Raw genomic sequence first — 26475 nt, forward strand, 5'->3', positions numbered from 1 at the left:
CCAATAAGAAAATATTTCCCAGGAACTTATTTTGTCAAAGAGTGTGAACATTTTAATGGAATCTTGAAACAAAATTGTGCTTAAAGCAAATAAATCAGAAAATATCTCTCAAGTGCTTGTGTAACATCTAGAGTTTTGCATGTATCTAGTGTGATATTGCTTTATTAACCAATATTGTCATATGAAAACGAGTTCTGTACAGAAAGTGATTATGTCCGTTGAGTGCTAAGGACATGGGAAGGGACTTAGAGGCTGTGAGTGTGCCGTTGGCCAACTGATAGATTTGGTTCATTTAAAAGGAGTAATGTAAGGTTTATCTACTGTGCTGCATCTTGTAACTTACTTGTTAAATTTATTCAGGAAAGATGGCTTTAGTGATTTTTCTGGAAACCAACTAGTGGGTTGTGAGAGATAATTAACAAAACTTCCTGTTTCTTCTCTTGGAACAGATGGATATTTTTGAAATGCAGCAGAACACTGAGCTCAGTTTGAGGGCATGCATAGTTGAGTTGCTTCTATTTGTATAATGAGGTGCTACTTGCCTGTATTCCAGAGGTCTACAGCCTTTTATCTGCAGAGTCATACAACTGGTTTCCACGGAACTAAGCAGCTAAATGTAGCAGCCAATACTGGTGTCAGAACCAGACTTTTAAGGACACTGCCCCAAAGCAGTGTTCTTTTTTTTATCTCTTGTTTTTTCTACCTGATAAAACACATCTCGTCTACCTTATTATCCTAGCTATATGGGTGCCAGCATTTGAAAATGGCCTAGCTCTCTGGGTGGAACTTATTGAAAGGGCAGATATGAAGCAAAGGTTCATTGCTAAAGTGTCAGGGTTTGGAATCTAGAATCAGTAAAATCGTTAAAAGACAGGGGAAAGAGAGAGAGAGAAGGAGAGAGAAAGGACAGCCCACGCACAAAAATTTCCCTGTTGATTGAATATTCAGATGAGAACTGCTCCTAGTGGTTTTGGCAAATGCGGATGATTATAGCAGAAAGCAGGGGATTTTAATGGAGTTTCCATGTTTCTGATATATTTCTTAGACCCAAGTGGCCAATGTAGGTGTAAATTCTATTGATAACTCTTGAAAGTACATTGCATGTTTATATATTTGCTCTTCATGAGAGGAGAATTTACCATGAAGTGAATAAAGCTTGGCCTTTTATTTGTAAGGACCCCTTCCAAGTTGTTGCAACAAGAAAAGGTAGGAATCTGTATGTAATTTTGTACTCAGTTTTTTTTTAAAGAGTCCCTTCCCTCCCCCGAATGAATAAAGTTCACATCCACATAACCTAGATCAGCTCCTGTTTGGAAGAAGGAGGTAGAAAGGGCTTTCTGGTTTTTAGAAGATGAATGATGTCTCAGTAGTTTCTGTGGGAGAAGGAATGTGGGTTGACTTAACCCACTGTCTTTAACTTAACTTGATTACTAAATGAAAAGCCCAGACAAAAGGATGGAGAAATGTAGAGGGAGCCATGGGACTACCATGAAATTTGATAGCTATTCAATTTTTACTGTCACTGAGCAATAGAGATAAACTTGATGGGGGCTTACGAAAGCTGCTTTTGGTTGTAACTTTGGACAGTGAGCTCCTTGAGGGCAAGTTGAAATAAATGTTCAATTTGCATTTGGAGGGGTTGCTGAGCAGTGGTCTCCAACATCAATATTTAAAACAAGCCTTGTTGGCTCATTTAGATAACCTGGGTCTTTAATTAACTAAAAGAGAATTAGAGATTAAATTGCTTCAAGTCAAGTGATATAGTTCCTGACTTGTGCACTATAATAAAGCTTAGGAATACACATTTTGGGTAAAATGCACATATAATTCCTTTTCTTCCTTATTCAAAAAAACATGGATAGCATATTTATTATTTAAAGTCCAAATCCTTACTGTGATATTAAGCTGTAATCTAACTTTTCAGTTTTATCTTCTACCACCCAGCACTCCTCCTATCCATGTTCTTTTCTCACCAGAAGACAGAGCATCTCCAAATGTTCTGCTCTGTTTTCACACTGATTCCTGAGGTTGAATGCTTTCACTTCCTACCTGTAAAATATAGTATCTTACACACAGTAAACCTGTAATGAAGGTCTGTTACATTATTACTTCATCTATGAAAAAACAAAACGAAACAAAACAGAACTTGCTCCACGCGAGTGTGGAAGGATTTGCTCCAGGTGAGTGTGGAAGGATTTGCATAATTTTTTATGCTTGTTTCAGGAAGAAGTCCATATTCTTTGATATGGAATACTGGAAATAGTTTTGAATCTAGTTTTTGCTTCCTTCTCCAGTTTCATCTCTTACCATCTTTGTTAGTTGTTCATGACTGGTCCACCTCCTGGCCTCCACACATATTGCTCCGAACACCTGGAATGTTTCTTTTACCCCATCTATCTGTATCTCAACTTCCTTCCCTTGGCTAATTTGTTCTGGTCTCTTGAGGATTACTCAGCTCAGGAGTCACCTCCTCGGGAAGCCGTCTCTCAACTAGACTCCCCCGCTGCCTCCATGGGGTTCACTGTTCCTCTTATATGCTTTTATGGCCTCTTATGGTTACTCTACAGTAGCAATGATTACATTTTTTTGGGGGGAAATTTGCTGTTTATTTAATTGTATTTCCTCATTAGACATAATAGCCCCTGAAGACCATGATGTCTTATTTACTGTGGTATCCCTGGACAAAATATAGTGCTCAGCCCAAATATTTATTGAATAAATATATTTCAGTTATCTATAAACAACTAGTTATGAGAGTTATAGATATAGAAGAAGGTGTTTTGCTTACATAGCCTTGAGTTCATTAGAAGAAGCCTGCTAAAGTGGAGAAGTGTTACTATATACCACTTATACTGCCAAAAGTATAAGTTAGATGTTGAGAAAATTCTCATACAAAGAGTAGGCACATATCCCTTCTATCTCTCCTGGGGAAGAAAAAAGCTGTCTCCTGCTGTTACAACTCTTATAGTAATACGTTAATATCACAGTGGGTAACATGTCTTAAAAGAATCAGAAATTGGTCCAAGGACACAGGGAAAATTGCTACTGAAAATCATTTAAGTTTTTGTATAGAGAAGCTTTTATGATATCACCTAAATGAAGAAAAAAATGTTTTTAAAGCTATATATCAAGAGCTATATTCTACATGAAAATGAAAAATAACAACAGAAGAAGAAGAATAGCACTCTGTTCATTTTATTTTTTTTTTTAAAGAAAAGAAAACCTGGGTGTATTTTGCCCTTTGTATCCTGTTTTCTTGTAATAAAATACTTAAATACTTAAACTTGTGTTTTGGTGTTACTCAAGTTGCACAACATATTCTTATATTTAAAAATAGCACTGCTGAGAATTGGTGCAGGGGTTGTGTTTCAACCGTGTCACCCAAGGTAAACTTCAAGCATTCTAGCAAGATGGCAGACTGAACACAAAGGCCTGGAAATAAAATAAAATATGGGAAATACAAAGGAATCAACCAGAAGAAAAGGAGGGATGCCATTGATAGATGAGTTGTTCTGACAAATTTCTGAAAGATGGAAGAAGAATAGAAGACTGTTGATGACTGTTGATAGAGAAAATGCTAACCCTGGACACTGGAGCAGGGACAGTGACAATGGAAAGAACTGACCTGCCAGGAAAAACTCTAAAGGAACTTCAGTTCAGAGTTAGCAAATACAGTGCATCCATCCAGATATTTCACCCTCAATAATGGGTGTGCTTGAAAGACAGAACAGAGGGAAGGAAATGATCAAAACAACAGAAGAAAAATATCCAGAGCTGAATAGAAAGACATGAGTCTTTGTTCTTGAAAAATCCCACCCAATGTTGAGATGAATGTTTGCAAAAAGACCTACACATCTAAACAGTGTCATGACACTTAAGATATCAGGATTAACCAGAATGTCTAAGAAGCTTCCAGAGAGAAAATATAGGTCAAAAAGAAAGGAACAAGAATCAGGCTGATAGGTGGCAATCCCAAATGTATGGGATCTTGAAGACAATAGAGCAATACAAAGACTGCAAAATTCTGGGAAATAAAACTAGAACTGATCAAAATATGAAGGGAAAAACAGACTTTTTCAAACATATAAGGACTTGGAACATTTACTTGCAGGCAGTCTTGCTTAGAAAATTATGGTGTACTCTGGAAAAATGAGGGTAAACATCCACAAAAGAGAAAAACCGTCATAAAAGAAACTGTGGAGCTAAACCAAGAGTCCAGGGAAAAGACATTGCAGCATGACAATTGGGTTGAAAGCTTCTGATTCCCCCTGGAAGCATGACTCCAGGAGGAAAGGGATAGATTTTAAAGATTAGATGAATGGGTTAAAAGCTGATATCATGAGTGACAGGGTGAAGCAGGCATGTTTCTTCTTTTTTAAGAAAACTGAAAAGAGAATTAGAAAAGGGGAAACAAAAAACTCTGTACAGGAAAGTCACAATCCAAATAAGCAAACTAAAATGTAGCATGAGTTTCATCTCTGTAGAAATACAAAAAAATAATGCATGTGACTTGCATGTTAGGAATATTTTCCTTTGAGTTGCCTAGGGATGTAATATTGGATCCTGTATCACATAGGGTTTGGTTACAAGTAATAGATACCTCCGAATATTAGAGGCTTAAGGAAGCTAGATTTATTTTTCTCTTGCATGAAAGAAGGAACTTTAGAACCGATATGATGGCTTCAAGATCATTGAGGAACCCAGGATCTTTCCATCTTGTTGCTCTGCCAACCTCTACCTATGGCTTCCAAATAAAGGTAATTGTTGGAAAAACCCACATAATAAACTATTAAAAGAGGATGCTTCTGGAAGTAGAGCTAGGATGGAGCAGGTCAGAGCAGCAATTGTTTTTTGTTATACACTGTTCAGTATATATATTTTTTACCATGTACAAGTTTATTTTAATTAAAAATAATACAAAAAATAAAAGAATTAGTAAAGGAAAAGATTCATTTCATATTCCTTTAGTTCTAATGCCACCTTCTCAAAGAAACCATGATGATTGCCTTTCTGAAATGCCACAATCTCTCTTTTCATCCCTCAAGAAACTCTCTAGTTCATTATCTTGTTTTTACTTTTCTTCATTAGCAGTTGTCAGTATCTGCAATCTTGAAATTTTGTTTATGTGTAAATTGACACCTCCTCTAACTAGAATGTAAGTTCTATACAGAAAGGGGCATTTAAAAAATTGTTCATTTCTGTGTCTCCAAACCCCACAATAGTCCTTGGACTACAGTAGGCACTTCATACATATTCATTGAATAAATAGACACCCAAACAAATATTTAGAAGTTACTAGAATCAGAGGGAGAGAAATAAGAAGCTTGGACTGGAGCTTTTTTTTTTTTTTTTTTTTTAAGATTTTATTTATTTATTTGAGAGAGAGAGAGAAAACACAAGTTGGGGGGAGGCACAGAAGGAGAAGCAGACTCCCCACTGAGCAGGGAGCCAATGCGGGATTCAATCCCAGGGATCATGACCTGGGCTAAAAGGCAGGCGCTTAACTGACTGAGCCACCCAGGTACCCCTGGACAGGAGTTGTATCAGTAAGAAACCTATAGTTCATAGTGGTATTAAAAAAATATATTGTAAGAAATGCCTTAGATCCAAGTTTCACAAGATAGCATTCTAGTTTACTGAGGTATTTTTGCAAAATGGTCTCCATGATTGAAACAACTTTGGGAAATGATACATGCTATATATACCCTAGAAGATTTATAATGTATACTGGTATATAAAAAGTTCTGATGAAAATTACAATAAATAAATAAATGTGCTTAACTCAGCATTGACACGAAACTCTTTTATGTCATAAGAGTTTTATTAGCATCTTGTCGAGCTAGACCTCCATGGAGCATATTTTCAGAAATGCTGCTAAATGTGTTACTTAAAGATCACAGAGAGCTCACTGTATATAAATTTTGAGGAATTCGGAGAAATAGGAACAATATAAATTCAAATGTGGTGGGACAGTGATCATGGGGTTCTTGTCATGACATGTGAAAAAAAATAGGAAGTGTGAACTTGTCCTCATATTTCTCTGTCTGGACAAATGGTTGTGCTTGGAGAGAAGAATGTTGGGATGGAACCACATGGCTGGGTGTAGAAAATGGCTTGTCTTTTTCGCACACCCAGAGGGCCATGCTGTTAGCTACTTACTAAACTCGAAAGAGAAGTTCAAGGTAGCGTACTTGCACAGTTATATCCTTTCATTGTTAAATCTCTCTGCTTGAAACACACGAAGTACAATCGAGGCTTTATAAAAAGACATGAGAAATCCTCAAGCAATCAGAAATACTTAACCATTCTGATATCCTTTGTACTCCTCCAAAGCACTCACAAAGGTATCCCAATCCTATGTTTATTTCCAAAGATTATGAAATGAAGTTAATGTGTTTTTAGGTTATACGTCTCTTTGATTTTAATTTTCTTAGCATATGGTGGGGGTTTTTTGGTAACAATTAAAATAAGTAGTTACCTTCTGAACTCTGCCGCAGCCTTATTATTATGTTATACTAGTCATAATTCCCAATTATTTTGGTCCTGTTTTTTGTGCATATCTATTTTGTGGATCATAATTATAGTATTAAGTATGAATTAAGTACTGCTTAAGGATTCTTTTCATTACTTCTAACTTCTGGGGTAATCAAGATTAGTTTGTCCACTTCGCTGTTTAGGAAACAATCTTTTTTTTTTTTTTTTTAAAGATTTTATTTATTTTTTTGACAGAGAGAGACACAGCGAGAGCAGGAACACAAGCAGGGGGAGTGGGAGAGGGAGAAGCAGGCTTCCCACCGAGCAGGGAGCCCGATGCGGGGCTCGATCCCAGGACCCTGGGATCATGACCTGAGCCGAAGGCAGACGCTTAACGACTGAGCCACCCAGGCGCCCATAGGAAACAATCTTTAACCATTCCAGTTAAATTTGGTCTATTAAAAAATCCACAAAGGCTTTTTCCAATAACATCACACCTATTTTTTTTTTTTATCACACCTATTCTTAAAGACTGTCGTATTTAAATTTTATTGACTAATTTGCACAACGACTAGAAAACTGCCCAGATAAACAAGGGTTTCTTATTTTTTTCCTACAGTTGGGCCCCCACATATAGAACTCAAGTGGTTGACTCACTTAAGAGTCAGTGATGCTACTTTCCTGGGCTTTTACATAAAAACATTATGTACATGGAAAAGCCATTTGAATCTTCAGTTAGGGCTCATTCTGGACTGGCCTTAAATCAAATCTCTGACTTGGGCTTTGCCAGGAAATTTCTCAATCTGACCAGTGGATACATACCGAGCCATTTGAAATTCCCATTTTTTTATTGGCCAAAACTGGTTGACTCTCAGCAATTTAATATGTTCAACCTAATAGAGGTAGAGCCCAAGAACCATCTTAGCACTCTCTGTCCCTAGGACAAACTAATCTCACATGTCCATCAGCTCTAGCTGCTCTCCAGTCAGGTAGCATATTTAACCTATTCAGCAAGAAAGAAGTGGTAGTACTTTTTCTGGTGTAAAGTGATAGTTAATTTTTCAAGTTTGGTCAAAACTAAGAAAACACTGTATTCTTTTGGTGGATGAATAAAAATGGAAACCAAATGGCATGACCAACTATCAGATGCTTCAATTGATGAATATCACTTTTGCCTGCTGTGCCAAAAAATCCCAGGTCAAACAACTTAAAGAACTTTAAAGAAAAAAGTTTCCACGGCCTATCTTGTCTTTCTCTGGGCTAAAAAATATTTTAAAATCTGACTTGATTGACGAGTTACATTGTGTTTGAACGTCTAGAGTATGGCAGAAATACTGCTGTGTGAATTCTTCCAAATTCACCTGGGTTGCTGATATGTCTGCATATGGGCTTGACACCAGTTGACATGAAATATGAATGTCCTGTCATGCTATTTTAGCTAACCTCAAGGAGAAAAGCATCTGAAACATCAATATTTTTGGTCAGCCTTTCCTAAGTTTTGGTCACAGAAATGAATGTTTCAAGGTTCCTCAATAAGTTATTATATATACCTTTGACTCCATGAAGACTTGCGCTCCACAGAACAAATCCAGTTGTGTGGAGTGAAGATTGGAGAACAATGTCCCTTGTTGAACAAGAGAATGGCATGATCAGATCTCTATGGGAGCAGTGAGAATAATAGATGGAGCAGTGTGGCAGATTGTATTTTACAAAGATGGCAGCAACATTATGTTCCCACCCAAACTTCTACAACCATGCCATGTCCTCATCAAGAGGTAAAGTACACATTCCCCTTCCCTAGTTCCCCATCCCCAGCCTTTGAAACTGGGTGGGTCTTTGCGACTGCCTGGACCAATAGAGTTTGGTGAAAATGACACTGTGTGACTTATAAGGAGAGGATACAAAAATGTCATGCCCTTCCCCCATAGGACTCTTGCTCTTGGAATCCAGATATCATGGCGTGAGGGAGACCAAGAAACCCATGGGGAGGCCCACAAAGGAGAAGAACTGAGGATCATTGCACAGGGTCCTGGTCTAGCTCTAGCCAATAGCCAGCACCAACTGGCCTCGTGTGTGAGTGGACCATTATGAAAGTGGATCTTCCAGCCCCAGGTGAGCTATTACAGCTGATGGCACACAGAGCCACAAGGAGCCGTCTTCACTGGAGTCCTGACCAAATGCAAGATTCAGAAGCAAAATAAGGAATTGTTATTGCTTGAAACATCACGTTAGAGTGGTTTGTTACATAGCAATAACCCAAATAGCTAATTGTAGTCAGCCTTAATTGAGGCACAGACAGTAAACAAGGACCAAACTGTGCCTCCTCCTCGATGTATTTCCCCCCTCGGCTTTCTTTCACTGGTCTCAATCATCCCAGTTCCCTCTGCCTTTCCCTATATTACCTACTTCTTTTTCATTGTTTTGATTACTCTTCCCTAAATCCCCTCTCAGGTTTTAAGACCCCAAGCTAGACACATTATGTTAATAAAGGCTTGATTAAAGCTGAGAGTAATTAGAGGATTAAGTGTAATTCCTACATTCTATTATCTTATTTATAGAACTTGATGGCAGGCTCTAAATTTTAACATCAAGTGCTGAATTTAGGACTTAACCTGACACCGAGTTCCAACTTCAACAGACTTTTAACATTTTTTGTTTAAATTAAATATTGCCAGCACCTAGAAAGTTATACAGGAGACTGACTACAACAAATGCCCACCCAGTCTCTCTTATATCAACTTTTAACCCTCTACCATTTTTGCTATAGATTAAAAAGGTAATGATAAATTGCAGATACAATTGATTAGCCCTCTCTGATACTGTTCCTTCCCCCAGAAAAAACTATTGTCCTCAACGGGTTGTTCATCATTCCCATGCCTGTTTCATACAATTATTATACATGTATATATCCATAAATAGTATATAATATTGCTTTGTTTTAAACATTATAAATGAAATTTTTACATATCCTTCTGCATCTTATTTTTTTGGATATGTCCATTTTAGATCCTATATGATATTTTATCGTGTGAGTATAACCATAATTAATCAGATCCACTGTTGATGAACATGTAGGTATTATCAGATTTTTGCTGTCACAGGTCACGCTGTAATGCACATTCTTTTTTTATTTCTTTTTTATTTTATTTTATTTTTTAAGATTTTATTTATTTATTTGACACAGAGAGAGACAGCAAGAGAGGGAACACAAGCAGGGGGAGTGGGAGAGGGAGAAGCTGGCATCCCACCAAGCAGGGAGCCCGATGCAAGGCTCGATCCCAGGACCCTGGGATCATGACCTGAGCCGAAGGCAGACGCTTAACAGCTGAGTCACCCAGGCGCCCCTGTAATGCACATTCTTATGCATGTCTTCTTACGTATATGTGAAAAAGTTTCCCCAGGGCTATACCTAGAGGATGAATTGCAGAGTATTAAGGATACACACAACTTTGGCTTTAGTAGATACTGACAAATTGCTTTTTTTGAATGTGTGTCTGCCAATTCACTTTCCATCAGAATTGTTGAAAGTTCTTGTTCCTTCAAATTCTTACCAAAATGTGAGATTATCAGACTTTCTGGTTTTTGGCAAATGAGTATGAAATGCAATTTAATGAGTTTTACATTTCTTTGTTTTCTAATGCTGCAGAGTATCCTTTGTACATTCATATTCTTTTTCTATTTCTCTAATCAATTTTTGTCCTTTTCCTATTCATTTGTAAGATTTACACACAAATCTTGCATATTAACTTTTTGTTAACTATGTGTGTTGCAGATACTTTCTCCCAGCTTCATAGATTGCATTTTAATTTTGTTCAGTGTCTTTTATTGAACTGAAATTTTAAAAATTTAATGTCAAATTTATTTATCTTTTCCTTTATGGTTTGCACTTTTTTCTGTCCTTACTAAGTGGATCTGTTCCTTCCTGGAAATCATTAAGTATCGTCTCTATTTTTTTTCCCAAATGTTTTAACCATTTACTTTTTACATTTGGATCTTTCATTTTTTTTCCCCAATTTATTTTTGATATGATGTGAAGTAGGAATCGATGTTTTTTTCTTCCTGGACAACTCATTGGTCTTGACCATGTTTTCTGAATAGTTCATCTTAACTGATTTGTAACATCATTTCAGACATAAACAACATTTCTATGTAAGTGTTTGTTGATTCTGCTGTCTTTTTTCTGCTCTCCTGTTCTGTCTAGACTTGTATCAAAATCACTGATTGAATAAGTCTTTCCACCTTATTTTTCAAAATTGTTAGTGATTCTTGTTTTTTTTTTTTTTTTCTTTTTCTCTGTGAATTTTAGCATCAGCTTGTCATGTTCTTCAAAAATACTCTTTGGGATTTTGATGGAATTAATTTGTGATAAAATTAACATCTTTATAATTCGGAGTCTCTCCACTCATGATTGTACTGTATTCTATCTCCATTTATTTAGGTCTTTTTTTTGTCCCCCTTATAAGGTTTTATAATTTTATCCATAAACAGAGTTGATCCTCATTATTCATGAATTTCTTATTTGTGTATTTGTGTACTTCCTAAAATTTATTTGTGACCCCTGTATCAATACTCACCATGCTTTCATGGTCGTTCACAAACACGTGCAGAGTAGCAGAAATTTGAGTTGACCAAGATACACCCATGTTCCCAGCTGAGTTCCAGCAAAGTGATATTTTGTTTTCTTGTTTTAGTTCTCATATTGTAAACATGAGTATCCTTTCTACAGTTTCATACTTTTGTGCCCTTTTTTGGTGATTTTACTGTTTAAAATGCCCCCCAAACATAGTGCTGAAGCGTTATCTAGTGTTCCTAAGTGCAAGAAGGCTGAGGTATGTCTTTCGGAGAAAATAAATGTGGTATATAACTTTGTTCAGGCATGAGTTATAGTTCTGTTGCCTGTGAGTTTAGTGTTAATGAATCAACAATATATATTAAGTGAGGTCTTTTAAAACAGAAACGCACGTGAAACAAGGTTATATATTGATCAGTCAGTGAAAATGTGACCAGAAACTTGCAGGAACCCTACCCTGTATTTCCCCTAGGAGCAATGGTTCAGTATTTGCTACTTGAGTGTTTGTGGCAACTTTATAGAACATAATTACAACAAATAATGAGAATCGACTGTATCCTAAACATTTTTTATTATATTTATTTCAAGGTACCTTGTATTTTATGTAATTGTAAATAGTATCTGTTTTGGGGTTATATTTTCTAACTTGTTTTCACTGGTATTGAATATATTGATTTTGATATGCTAATCTTATGTCCCAGCTTTGTCATTTTACTAACTGTGTGAGTCTTGGCAAGACTATTAGTTTGCTGGGGCTGCCCTAACAAAGTACCACAAGCTGCGTGGTTCAGAACAACAGAAATTTATTGTCTCACAGTTCTGGAGGTTAAAAGTCTGAAATCAAACTCTTGGCAGGTTCGTGTTCCCCTGAAAACTGTAGGGGACTCCTTCCTTTCCTCTTCCTAGCTCCTGTTGGTTGCCGGGAATTTTTGGCATTGCTTGGTTTGTAGCTGCATGACTCCAAGCTCCTACTTTGTTGCCACATGTCGTTCTTTCTGTGCTTGTCTATGTCCAAATTCACCTCTTTTTAAAAGGGCATCAATCATCTTGGATTAGGGCCCACCCTAATGATGTCATCTTAAATTGATTATATCTGCAAAGATCTGATTTTCAGTAAGGTCATATTTATAGGTACTAGGGGTTAGGGGTTCACCATGTCTTTTGGGGAACACAATTCAACCTATAACAGTAAGTTATCTTTCTGTACATCAGTTTTCCTTGGAAATAGTAATTGTATTCTTCTCAATCTAATTGTGTTAGATTAGTTAATACTATTAGTTAATAGTATATGGAAAGTACCTAGAACTGTGCCTAGCCCACAGTAAGAATACAATATGTGTTAGCTAATTAGGGGCACCTGGGCAGCTCAGTCAGTTAAGCGTCTGCCTTTGGCTCAGGTCATAATCTCAGGGTCCTGGGATTGAGCCCCACATCAGGGTTCCTGCTCAGCGGGGAGTCTGCTTCTCTCCTTCCCCCTCTCCCTTCCTCTTCCCTTCTCTCTTCCCCTCCCCACCCCCGCTCCCTCCCCCTGCTCATGCACTCTCTCTCTCAAGTAAATAAATAAAATCTAAAAAAAAATAAAAATAAAAAAATATGTGTCAGCTAGTTAAATTACTTTTATCTAACCACTTTTGTGACCTCTATTCCTGGTTTCAATAGTTTGTAGATTATTTTGAATATACTCTATAGATAATCATGTTGTATGGAAATGGCAATTTTGTCTTTTCTAATTTTTGTACATTTTATTTTATTTTCTTGCCTTATTATTGTAAGACCCCCATGATAATATTGCACAAAAGCAGTAATAATAGGATAGTGAGCATTTTGTTTTGTTTGTGATTTAAATGGGAGTTATTCCATAATTTTATCATTAAATACGATGATTCCTATAGGTTTACAATGATGTCATTTTTCAGGTTAAGGAAGTTTCTTTCCAGTCATAATTTTTAAAGAGTTTTTGTTTTTAAAGATTTATGTATTTATTTGAGAGAGAGAGCGCAAGCACAAGCGGGGGGTGGGGTGAGGAGGAGCAGTGGGAGAGGGAGAAGCAGATTCCCCACTGAGCATGGAGCCCAATGTGGGGCTCATCCCAGGACCCTGGGATCATGACCTGAGCTGAAGGCAGATGCTTAAAGGACTGTGCCACCCAGGAGCCCCTAAAGAGTTTTAAAAATAAATTTTAAATGAGTATTATATACTTTTAAAATGCATTTCTTAAGACAATTATGGTTTTTTTCCCCCTTCAATATCAAGTCCCAAAGGATAGGAATCAGCAGCAAATGAAAGTTTGGGCTATGGGTTAGGAGGTGAGTGGAAACTAGTTGGAATCAGACTAGGTTGAGAACAAAGGAAGAAACACAAATTACATTTGAATGACTGTTTGTCTTGTTTTGCAGGTGCAAAGTATTTGGATGTGGAGGACTAGCTTAGAGTTGGCAGTAATAATTAATAATAATAATAATAGCAACATGATAAGTAATAGCTAACATTAACTTTCCTCACCAAATCCTTCCAACACAGTAGAAATAAAAGGACATACATACAAAGTGCAGTTATTTTGTGAGCTCTTCTGAAGCACGAGCATAAAAAAAAATCTGAAATAATGAAGGAAACAATGTTTACAACACTTTGACCCAGGAGACAGTATAATTCCAATTTCATGCTTAGTCACAAAATCATCCTAAATAACTTGTTGAAATTCAATCTATAGTGTGGTATAAATTCTATGGTGGGCCAACTCACCCCCAGTTGCTGAGGGTCTCTGTGAATCAGTGGGAGGCTGATCATTCCCTGCCCCTCCCCGCCCCGGTTCTTTCTCCTAATCAAATAATTTTTATTGTTATTTGAAAGTTCGTTGCACTAGGATAGATCATCTTTTTGGGATATGGACAAGGTAAAAACCTGGCTCAGGTCCATATAAGACATTCTGAAACCTGTTTGTGATGAGTGTTTGGACAGGCTTGGTAGCTGATGTATCTCCTTAGATGACAACTGGGTCTTGGCCTGAACCTCTGCACTCATCTTCTGTTTATACCATCAGTGAGTAATCTGTTGTTTACACCTTAGGGGTTGCCTCTTGACTTCAAATCCTCAGAGGGAAAAAAGCAGAGGGGAAGCAAGGAGCTCCTGGTATCCGGAGTCATTTCAGAGTTTCTGTGAAGTGAGAAAAACTCAGCATTGTTTACTTCTTTACTTCTGAGCTATTAGTCCTAGTTGTTAGCATCAGAGTTACCCATGATGGTAGGCTGTAAGTGCAAAAATCAAAAGGCAATTCAGGCATGTTTCTGGTTGGGTTTGGGACCTGCTTCAATAAGTTCCAGTGGAAAAAAGGAATATTTCTATCTGCTTAACAACTTGTTTTTCGGGTTCCTAAAATGACCTACAAAAAAGTAAATGCTCTGTAAAAGCTATACATTATACTGAAACTGTCTTCTCCTTTTCTCCCTTACCCCTTCCTTCTTTCACCTTTCCTCTTTCCCACCCACCTCATAGGTGTCCATCCTATATTTCAGAGATGGATGGTACGTACAAAGTACCTAGCACAGTTTCTAGTTTATAACAAGTACCCAGTAAGTGATTACTATCCCTAATGAGAGCATGGCAAATTTTGGTACGATTTGTTATCACATGCAGTGAGCACCTTACCAAAGAGAGATTTCCTTGTGATGCCTTTTTCTGGTCAGAAGTTGATGTTTGTGATAGCACCGTTCATTGGTTAGAAAAATGACAAGGACGAAATTATGCAAAATCCAATTTCTAGTGATGTTTCTATAGGGAGGGTGAAACAAAATCTCTCTGAAAGCCTTGATTCAAACATTGGGCTAATGAGGACAGGTGGCCATAGATGACTGAAGACTGTAAAAGGTTAATGGGTGACTATCTAATATACGTAAAGACTTTTTTTTTTTTAGTTTGGAGGACTGCTTTTTCTAAGTTCGTACACAAATTTCTTTTTAGAGTGGGTAGGCTGCCTTTCTCAGCTGCACACTGTCATTCCTAAACAATCTTAGAGCTAAAAATTTTAAGTGCTGTCACCCCAAATTGCTAGACGGCACTTACTCTTCAATTTGTCTGTCACTCTGTCTTTCACTCCCCTTGCACTTTGTGGCCAGGTATTGGTTCCACTGTCGTATCTTGAGTTCCTTTCCAGTAAAACAAGAGGGCCTGTTTTCCTCCTGAGATGACCAGAGTGGTCACCGACAGCTGCCCAGGGCTATTTTGACCTTCAAATTTGGGAGGGGGGGAGTCCTGCTGACAAAGTGCAAGTAACAAATCTTTATTCTTTTTACAAGAATGATCCTCACCTCAAAACTGTCCATTAGTAGTAAAGACTCAAAAATTGAGAAGCAATGACGGGGATAGATTTAAAAACTGGTCACCCCAACCTTTAATTATGACTGTACTTTAAGCAAATGACTGGCCGTAGTGCTGAGCTCAGCAATGTTTCACAGAGGCAGGTAAGAAGTGCATTGGGTTTCCCTAACGGAAGGCGTAAGGAACTTGCAGATCAATGGGTGGGAAAGACCATTAAAGAGCTAATCACTCTTCTTGACTTTCACCTACTTGGTGTATCTAACCTGGGGGAAAACACTTGGAGGGGAATAATTTACTCTGTTCGCCTGCCTTTTTCTCACTCTCTGAGCGTAGAATTTCTGGAGGCAGAAACTGCTAAAGGGTGCTACAGGTTCCAGGGGAAAGAGAGACTGTGTCACAGTCAAGGCTGAGTGATAGGGTCCCAAGAAGAGTAAAAAAGTAAACTTGGGGGGGTGCCTGGGTGGCTTAGATGGTTAAGCGTCTGCCTTTGGCTCGGGTCATGATCCCAGGGAACTGGGATCGAGTCCCACATCGGGCTCCCTGCTTGGCGGGGTGCCTGCTCTACCTCTCCCTCTCCTCCCAACTCCTGCTCTCTCTCACTATCTCTGTCTCTCTCTCAAATAAAAAAAAAAAAAGTAAACTTGGGTTTAATCTCTACCTCCTGACCCAAATCCTTTCTGATTATTGCAGGAAGTCTTTGGGTGAGCATCAGGGTAAAGAAAGAGCATCTCTTGCACTCCAGTGTCATAATATTATCTCTTCCTGCTCTCAAATGGGGATCCTTGGCCCCTATCAATGTGGAGACACACATTCCTGTCCCCTGTGTCCGCCCTGGTACTAGGCCACAAAGCATATTCAGTGTGTGTGTGGTTTCTTACAATGACCATAATAATGCAGGGCTTTGCTCTGTATACACTTTGTATACAGGGTTCTTCTATCTGTGATTTTGGCTTTGGACCCAGGGGGAAGGGATGGGGCGCAGGTTAAGGACAATCCTGGTGGTCTTCACTGCGCTGTTCTAAAACCACACTCTTCTCTAGCCCCCGCCCTAAGGCTGGCACTTAGCTTGATCTCTGTGCCTCCTTGACCCTCCGCCCACACTGTCCTGTTCTCCACTGAGCTCACATTCTACATCCTCGGGGATGAGGGGGTGATGAGGCTGATCTTTAATCCCACTTCCCATCAGACAGAGCCCTAGATGGGTTTGATTTTGCAGTGAATGCATGTCTTGGACCTTCATTCTGGGACCTCTGCAAAAGTAATGACTGCTATCTTTTTTTTAGTGTTTTAAATGAACAACTTGATTTTTACAGCAAAATTATTCAAGGAAAGATTATTAGGAGAGTTTGGAGGACATAAAACATTTTAAATACTCCATCTACTGATGATTTCATTTTTTTAAAATAACTTATGTCAAGTTTTAGAAGTATGAACAGGGTAACTTTTTCTGGGTATTTAATGGAAGGGTCAATAGTTAGAGAATACATACCTGCCTCTGCAAAAGTTATTTTTTGGGCAACTCTCTAGGAGTTGGCACTATTAATTTTATGTTGGTATTCTTGCGTAGAGTGTTCTAAAATAACAGATGACTCCCACAGCTCAGTTTACATTTGTCCCCTGATCTTCCACCCCTCCTCCTATGTGAGGAGCTAATATTTTTCTGACTGGCTTCCTTTCTCTCCTTCTCTTTGAATTTCAGTTGAAGTTCATTTTGGGAACTTGTGCCTATAGTTTAAAAAACTTTATTGATGAGAGGCTTTGCTCTGATATATAATTAATGAGTCAGAACTCTATGTCCAAGATGCTTTTTAAGTGCCAACAAAGTGTTTTAATTTACATACTAAAGTCTTCATTTTGTTCTTAAACCTTTTGGATTTGCTTGATACATTTATCAAGTATGATTCCAAAAGTTCTTACGTGGGCAATGTGCAGTGTGTGCTTAATAGATAACGTTAATAAACTCACACTCAATCACAACACTAAAAGCTACTTCCATCTGGATTTACTGGCAATAAAAAGAGACATTACAGAACTTTGGGAATTTGATCAAGGCGCCAAATACTAGTCTTAGATTACAAAATTGTAGAATCTAACTACTTGGGAAAACAAAGCAATCAAGGACAGACTTTTGGTAAAAGCTTTGCACTGTAGATTAATAATTAATGTGTTAAATGTACTTTGTAATAAATTCTATCATCATGGATTACTTTTGATAGTTAAATTGGCAATGATACTCCAGCGTGGCTTCATTGACTCAGGCTTTCAATTTTACTTGCTAGATTTATCAGGTTAAATGACAATAAACCTATTATAGGCCTATTTTAACTTGTTTAGAAATCATAATTAATTAAAAAGTATTGATGGAGACTGCAAAAATTATACAAAAATTGCCAAAGTTACAAATAACAGGAGGTCTTAAAAAAGAAAGTGGCATAATCTACTTTTAAGGTAAATAAGTAGCATTCAGTAGGGAAAAGCATTTCAAAGGAACTAATTAATGTTTTTCATTCAAGAGAGTGGTGAAGGTAGTGCTATCTGACTATTATATGTGGATAATAAAGATGAAATATTCAGTAAGTTAGTCTAAAAATATTCAAATGTTTCAGAAACAAGTAAATCATATCTTATAATTTGTATATAATTTATATATACATATATATAAAAATTATGTTACATCAACTCTGAGGTCAGAAATTAGAAGTAGCCGTAAGAATTAAATGTCTAGAAGACTGAGAAAAATATCTTTTGTGATGTGTTTAAGTCCAGAACTCTCAGCATTTTTTCTTCAGAAATTGAATATAAATCCTACCAGAATCCTTTAGAACACACGGAGAATGGCAAACCAAATAGACCATCTCTTAGAAAAGTGAATTTCATTTCCTCAATCTTTGCCTTAACCTTAAGGAAATTGCATTTATTTCTATTTTCATAGGGTACTCCATTTTCAGAAGAGTCATATTCAAGGGTCATGCTGGAGTTAAGGTACAGGGTTACTGCAAAAATCTGTAATTCATCACTTGTTTTGAGAGTCCCTTATTCCCTACCCGCAAGAACAATAATCTCACACACACTTAGAACTTTACTTGTTGCAAAGGTTTTTTTTTTTTTTCAATTGCATGATGCTGTTCATTATTTAAAAACTCACACAAAACAATACTATATTTATTATGGGTATATGTAAATAGATTATGTGAAAAAAATTCTGCCACCAACAGCGGTGGTGAGTTCTGTAGAAGGAATAGAGATTGAAGTCTTTATTTGAAGAACAAAGGGGACTGCGCTCACAAAGCACTCTCACACACACTATTTCTTTTAGTCTTGAAAGACTTGTAAAGTCCAGTTTGTATAGGAAGCTCCCCTATGTTCATCTCACTAATAGTTGAGAACCTACTATATTTCAGCTGCTTGGGATACATCAGTGAACAAAGTCTTGAGGTAAAGAACTGACACCCTCGTGGGGAGTACAGACAAAAAATAAGAGACATAAAAAAAAAAGTAGCTTAAATAAAATGTTAGAGGATAATAATTAGTATAGAGAAAGAAAAAGAAAAGTTTGGAAGGAGGTGAGGAATTACCCATGGGGATATTTGGGTGAAGAGCATTCCAAGATGAGAGACCAATCAGGGCCAGATCCTCGGGGAGAGGAGGGAGGTGTGCCTGTCCCTTCAAGGAAATGCAAGTTGGCTCATGTGGTGAGAGCAGAATGAGGAAGAGATGAAGTAAGTCAGACAGACAATATAGACCACTGTAAAGTCTTTGGTTCTTCCTTGAAGGAAAATGTGAATCTATGACAGGAGCTTGAGCAGAGGAGTGACACAATCTCACTTGAGTTTGACAAATTCCCCCCAGCTGTTGTGTTGAGGTAGAGTGTAGAGGACCAGGTTATCAGGAAGGCTAGTCAGGAGGCTCAGGCACTAGTCTAGGAGAGAACTGAGGTGGCTCAGACCCAGGAAAGTGCAGTGGAAATAGTGAGAAATGAAAACAATTTGAACATATTTTGAATGACAGGATTTCCGGAGACTGGATGAGGATAGAAGAGAGGGACATGTGAAGAAGCGTTCCAAGGTTCTTTGTCCTGAACACCTGGAAGGAGGGAGTTGTCACTAATGGAAATAGAGGGAAGGCTGTGCGGAGAGCAGGTTTTAGGGGGAAGGCTGGAATTCAGAAGTGGATGTGTGAAGTTTGATATTGTCTTTTTTTTTTAAAGATTTTTATTTATTTTATTTGAGAGAGAGAGTGAGAGAGAGAGAGCATGAGTGGGAGGAGTGGCAGAGGGAGAGGGAGAAGCAGACTCCCCGCTGAGCAGGGATCCTGACAGGGGGCTCGATCCCAGGACTCTGGTATCATGATCGAGGCTGAAGGCAGATGCTTAACTGACTGAGCCACCCAGGCATCCCCTGATATTGTCTTTAAGTATATCTAGGTCAATGGCCAAGTAGGAAATGAGGTGTGAGAATCTGGAGTTTGGGAGATGAGTCTGGACTAGAAATATGTGTCTGCATTTGGGAATCATCAACGGGATGATGGTGTTTAAAACCCCAAGGTGGATGAGACTGCCAAAGCAGTGAGGGCGGAGAGAGACGAGAGGATCAGGGACCCTGTCTCTCTTCATGCTGTAGGCATGAAACATACTTAGTGAGCTAACTCCGTAATTGCAATAATGAGCAAGTGCTATGAAGGAAACCTCACAGGGCTCTGGGATGTAAGATGGTCAGGGTGAGCCTCCCTTTGAACGTGGCCCTTTCAAGGAGACCGGAAGGGGAAGTAGGAAGGAGTCAGCCTGAAAAGGGAAAAGAGGTTGAGTGAAGAGAACCAGGGCAGAGCAGTTGCGTGAGCAAGCAACCTGGGGCCGCCCAGCCCGCTGCACGCTGAACAGAGCACGGGTGGGCAAGTGTGGCAAGAACCTGGTGTGCCAGGGGGAGGGTGACATGAAATGCCGTTGAAGGGGAAGGGTAGGGGCCAGACTGAGCAAGAGGCTGCAGGCCACGTGAGGACTTTGAACTTCTGAGCGATGGGAAACAATTCAAAATGCTAAGAAGGAAAAGACTATAAAACAATGAATTAAAATCCTTTAGCTGAAAAGAGGTGAATAATGAAGAGGGCAGTATAATGGAAGTTTCTGCTTAAAATGTGTATTAAGCACGCAGGAGAAAGCAGGATGAATGAATGGCAAAGTTGCAAAACAGGCTCTTGAGGTACAACCACTGAAACCAAAAGAAGGTGGGATTGTGAGTAATATTTAATTTTACGGTCATTTTATTAAAAAAAACCTGAAAACCTCACAAAAGCTAGAGAGGAATAATAGAAAGCAGGTATGGTGTGGCTGGTGATGTGACCCCCAGATTGAGAGTTGTAAAAGCCTTTTTTAAATTTGGAAAGCAGAACGGCACTGGGCGTGTAAAATAATGAATGATACGGAAGTGACCAGGTGGCTGGCCCCGTTCGTCCTTTGTTGTAATGTTAGAACAGGTCATGTTTAATGAGTGGTGACCAGCTGTTTTCCATCTACCCTGAGAATCCAAAAAGAGCCTCTACTAAGGATTGAAGAGAACAAGAATGTTTTGACATTACAATACATGATAATAAATTTTGTGAGCTTGCCTTTTCTGAAAGTCTTTAGGAGCTGGACAGAACAAAGGTTGACAATGTTTAAAATAAGTTAACTATGGTGAGTCTTAGGGTGCTTTGCTACTTGGACTTATTAGTTGTAACTGCCCCTAACTAACTAGGAAGCCATTCCGGGAGGCGGGAGTGATGAGACTTAGTAGTTAGCACAGAGAGTTAGAAGATGGAGTTTTGGGATTTTGTAGGAAGAGTTACTGGGGGGCCATGAGGGATAGCTGCCAGAGTAACAGTGTATCATTCAGGGAGTTCTGTGGGTTCTCTCACACAATATACAGTTAAATTTGCCAATTTGGGAGGCAGATTCTCATCTGCTCGGGAAGGTACACAAAGGGGGGAAGGACACAATTCTTCTAGCCCTGTGTTTTGTGAATATAATGGATAGCTAGTCCTGAATCAAAGGGAAGATCTTAAAAACCTTTTAAGAACTGTAAGAGTACCTGACAACCAAATACTAAACAATCTTACAGAAATGTTTTAAAGAACAATCTCATTAGCTTGCTCCCTTCCTCCCTCCCTCCCTCCCTTCCTCCCTTCCTCCCTTTCTCCCTTCCTTCAAAATGGTAATTGAACTCCTTCTATGTGCCAGGAGCAGTGCTAAATTTTTGATTGGTCCTTATCCTTACTGTGTTTCCTCTAGTGGGGAAAACAAATAGTAAACAAGGAAATGAACAAATCTGATTCGTCCTATGAAAGTAACACACCAGGTGGGGAGGAAGAAGTAATGGATCAGGCTGGGGCAGGGGAGCCAACTTAGATCAGGGGTTCGGGGAAGTTTTCTCTGGGGAGTTTACATTTGAGCTAAGACCTGAGAATGAGAAGCTTATAGTCTGAGGCATTAGATCATCCCCATTCACATGCCCTGTGCTAGGTCAACTGACTTTGATTTAAATTTGTTCTTTTCAAAACTCTCCCTACGTGGCGAAGCCTTTATGTCAGTTTATGGCAACGTTTAGAAAGCCTAGCCCTCCTGCCACTTAAGTTATAGCTTCCGTTTACTTGCAGGCATAATTCTTTATCAATGTCTATTTCAACCATCTTAATGCAGCGTACACCTGACACCTGTAACACTAGAGTTCCTAGTACAGGGTCAATAGGAAAAGAATCGTTTGCTTAATAAAATGGTCACCAACACTTTGCACATTCAACTGTAGGGGGAGTGAATATTCATAATAGGAACAATTCCATTGCAAAAAATGAATCTAATGGTGACTAGGGATTTGGAAACTTGGAAATACCATCCAAATATAAATATTGCTGTATTACCAAGATTGCATATTATTCTGTATTATTAAATCATAAAAAAACTCAGCTTTTACCGCAATCAGGTTTTGAATGCTGAACATTCTCATGCCATTTAACTAGAACACATTTTTCTAGATATAAATGGATATATTAACTTCCATAAAAGTGTTATCTTTTTACAGTATATTTAATTCAGATCCAGTTTCTATTTCCACTAAAATAATTGCTTATAATACACACACTCGATTTTATATGACTAATTAGAACAGTGTATGGGAAAAAATAGGTTTGCAGGTAATATTGAAATTAAATATGTTAATCTGTACCTCTGTGTGCACATTTTATATGAGCTTTAATTTGCCAAATAAATTATAGTTCCGTGTTTATAAGGTGCCCTTGAAAGAGTGTCCTATTTGTGAGCACTAATACCATGGGGAAACAAATATACAAAGCTTTTAGCTATAGGCTACACTTGCATAAATTAAGGCAAGAGCTGTTGGTTGGTAAGTAGAGCTATGGTATCCTTGGCTTTTTAAACACTCTGAATTGTTAACACAATTTTTTTTAGTATGGTTACTAATATTAAGATAATAAATAATATTTAGTTTCAATATCGCACCCTTCAGCCAGGGCATAAATTCATTTTGAATGCTGTGTTGAATTAATGTATAATAAACATACTGCAGTTTGCTATCAGGAATTCTCAATGAAATGCAGGAAGTCAGTTCTTTGCTTATGCATTAGCACTGCCAGTCTTGCTCTGTTTAATTTTAGCTATTTATAAAATTGCTCCACTGACAGTCCTCTTTATTTTAATGTGATTGTTTTAAAGTTAACCAGAAATGGTACGGTGTGTTTTCTGAAGTAGGTTATAGTGCTGATGTAGGAATACGGGTCCTTCACAAAAATGCCTTTCACGATTAGCCACCTGCAATCAGGACACCCAGCTGCCTAACTGGGTGAATTGTGGGGTTTCCCGTGGGGCAGGCAGGGGCCTGCGAAGGCGATGTTGAGCAGCTCAGAAGGGAGTTGGAGCGCAGAGGACTTAGAAAAACAATGTTGCTGATGGAATTAGAATCCGAGAGCAGTGGTGGCAATCGGCACCTCCTTCTGAGACAAATGACAGCTGTATGTAAAATGTTGTTTATTATTGTCTAATAGGTTGGCTCCTTCTTATGATATTTATTTAAATAACTTCTAGGGCTTTCTCCTTAAAGGTGGCTCCGGGGCTTGAATCTTGATGAAGGAGTACAGTGAATTCCCCGATTGGACCCAGGTTTGCAACCCAAGGAAGTAGTAAAGAAGCCTTCAAAAAGGATAAAAGCTAATATCACTCTGTGTCAGTCAGCTCAGGTTGCCATGACAAAACACTACAGAACAGTGCCTTAAACGAAGAAATTTGTTTTCTCACAGTTCTATAGGCTGGAAGTCCAAGATCAGGGTGTCAGCATGGGGAGGTTCTGGTAAGAGCGCTCTTTCTGGTTTGCAGCTGGCTGCCATCTTGCTGGGTCCTCACCAGCACGGAGGACGAGTCAGCGCTGGTGTTTCTTCTTATAAGCATGTTCATGCTCTTGGACCAGGGTTCTACTCTTATGGCCTCATTTAACCTTAATTACTTCCACAAAGGTCCTATCTCCAAATACAGTCACATTGGGGGTTAGGGTTTCCGCGTATGAATTTTGGTGGGACACAATTTCAGCCCATAACATACTCCAAATTATTTAATATAGGTTTTTTTTAAATAGGGTTTTTTAATAGGGGCTTTAAAATAGGGGTTTCATAATGGTTTTTTTTTTTTTTTTGGTGCCAAAGTACCCCTTGGCAGTTTGGTAAAGCCTATGGACTCCCTCTCAGAATAAAGTGTTTAAATGCATAAAGTAAACTACATAAGGTTACAAAGGAAGCCAATTATATGGAAAGGCAGTTAGCAAAATATTTAAACGTTGTGATTTAGAAATATGTTTCATTTTTATTAACACATTAGTTAACATGCTCTAGTAGTTTGTCTAATAACTACCATAATTTTGATGTAGTGTTGGGTAAAATGATATTTTGAAATATTTATAGTAACTGTAATTTGAAAATGTTTGTGATTTTTATTGGTGACAAAATCACAGTGCTAGTAATACCATTGTGAGTGATTCATAACATCCATAATGGAAGGAAATGTAACATTTTAATCAGAGATAAGGAGATAAAAGTAAAATTTTTGTTTTTATGCAAATTCAAAGATTTTCTTACTTTTATGTATGGACCACAAGTTAAGAACTCCTGGATAGGTCACTTTTTGAGATGTGTTTGCAATTTTAAAATCTGTTTTTATACTAATAATGCTTACAATCATAAAAAGTATATCAGTTATTATTGTACTTAATAACAGAATTATTCATAGTTTTTGTTATAGTGGAATTTGGTTTTAAAGAATATTTTAAAAGTTGTGGTTTTCAGCTGGGGCTAAAATTGGTGTAAGAAAAGGTTAAAATGGTAAAATTACTTTAATAACTAACTCCATTTATAAAGGAATTATTACAGCATGAGGATCCATTTTTAACTCCACTTGCCAAATACAGGCCTACTTCCTCTTTATAACTGACTGATTTAGGAAAGCCATATATTTTGTGGGCATTGCTAAAATTTTCATCAAAGAAAAATAAATCTGGGTTCACTCCATATGAAATAGTGCATCTATGATTTTATCTCACGGTAGTTTCTCAGCTTGGTCCTTTCAGAAAAGGAAAATATGTAACCAAACAAGCAAAACTATTTTCCTTCCTGAAGACAAAAGACTCCTTCCCCAAAAAGCCAACCTAAGAGGAGGCAGTATCTTCAGGAAGCATGGTTGGAATGTTGAGAAGGTCTACTTGAATAAAAGCCCTAAGATGCCTTTGGGGAGTTAAGCTATGGACAAAGAATTTGGGGTACTTTTTCAAGTAGCCAGCCCACCTTACGGGGCAGAAGTTTGATGACCTGAATCACTTAAGAAATGTTTTAATTTCTGCCCTTTCCTTCAGTACAAGTACCAAGATGGGATATGTTACAAGAAAAGCAGCCAGGCCTATTTCAGGTCAAGTCTGAGGATATAGGGTCTTTTCAGTGAAATGGGCATTTAGTATTTATGACTTCCTGTTCTGTGTTCCTGTTCCCAGAATCCACAAAAAAATATTTGGCTTCCTATTTGTGTCTGCCTTTTTAGGTATATTTCATCATCTAACAGAAGAACCTGTAGTTGTCATAATGACAGTTTGTATGACACCCGAAACTTGCTTAAGAAATGTATCTTTATTGTATTTGCTGGCCAGATGATGAAATCGAGATTCCAGAGGTTTAGTGGTTTGTCCAAGACCACAGCACTGGGATATTGCGATGTTTGGAGTAGAGCTTAAGTTATTTATGTCTGAATCCCATGTTCTTTTCACTAGACAATGTGGCCTTATTTAAAACCTCTTTAAGGAATGGACAGTGTCTCACAGGAAATCACATTTCAAAAAATATTCAATAGATCTACTTATTAATATATGGTCAATAAATATGAATCAAATGAATACAACATGACAAGGTAATATGCTGGCCCCCTGACATTACAATGTGAACAAAACAGATATGGTCTCTAAGTGAAGCTTATAAACAAGTGGGACAGGTTGAAATACATAATTATAGTAAAGTGCAATGATGCGCCCCATGTAGGAGTGGCTGGTTTGCTTTAATGGATGTCAATATCTGAGCATATGGAGTTGTGTCCTTCATAGTGTTCTTCATACTGCATATACACGTAACATTGTCACTCAGAATATGGGAATAGGTGTCTTCCTGCTTGGGTTGAATCCTTGTTCCTTCATGTACTTGCTCGTGTGATCTTGGCCAAGATTCTTAACCTCCATGTCCCTTAGCTTCTTCATCTGTAAAATGTGCTAACAGCAGTACCTACCTCAAAGAGTGATTGTGGAGATGTGAGATAATGCACAGAATAGTCCCTGATATATAGGAGTGCTTAATCAATGATAGCTGTTATGATTTTTGTTGTTTCTTCTTCTCTAGGGGTATGACAAGTGTTCCCTTGAACTTGTTCTTATAGCTTGCTCTGGGTTGATGTCCACAATTAATACATGCTAATCCTGGTGCCATCACCACCTTGTCCAGGTCCTGATGTTTTGACTTCAAAGAAGAGTGTCTTTGCAAGTCTTATATCGATGTGATCTGGTCCATTTCAAATAAAGCTCTGCCTAATACCTGTGTGAAGACTCAGCTTTTCA

Source organism: Mirounga leonina, unplaced genomic scaffold (genome assembly GCF_011800145.1).
Source record: "Mirounga leonina isolate KUSES-001 unplaced genomic scaffold, KU_Mleo_1.0 Mir_173, whole genome shotgun sequence".
In the NCBI taxonomy this organism is placed as follows: domain Eukaryota; kingdom Metazoa; phylum Chordata; class Mammalia; order Carnivora; family Phocidae; genus Mirounga; species Mirounga leonina.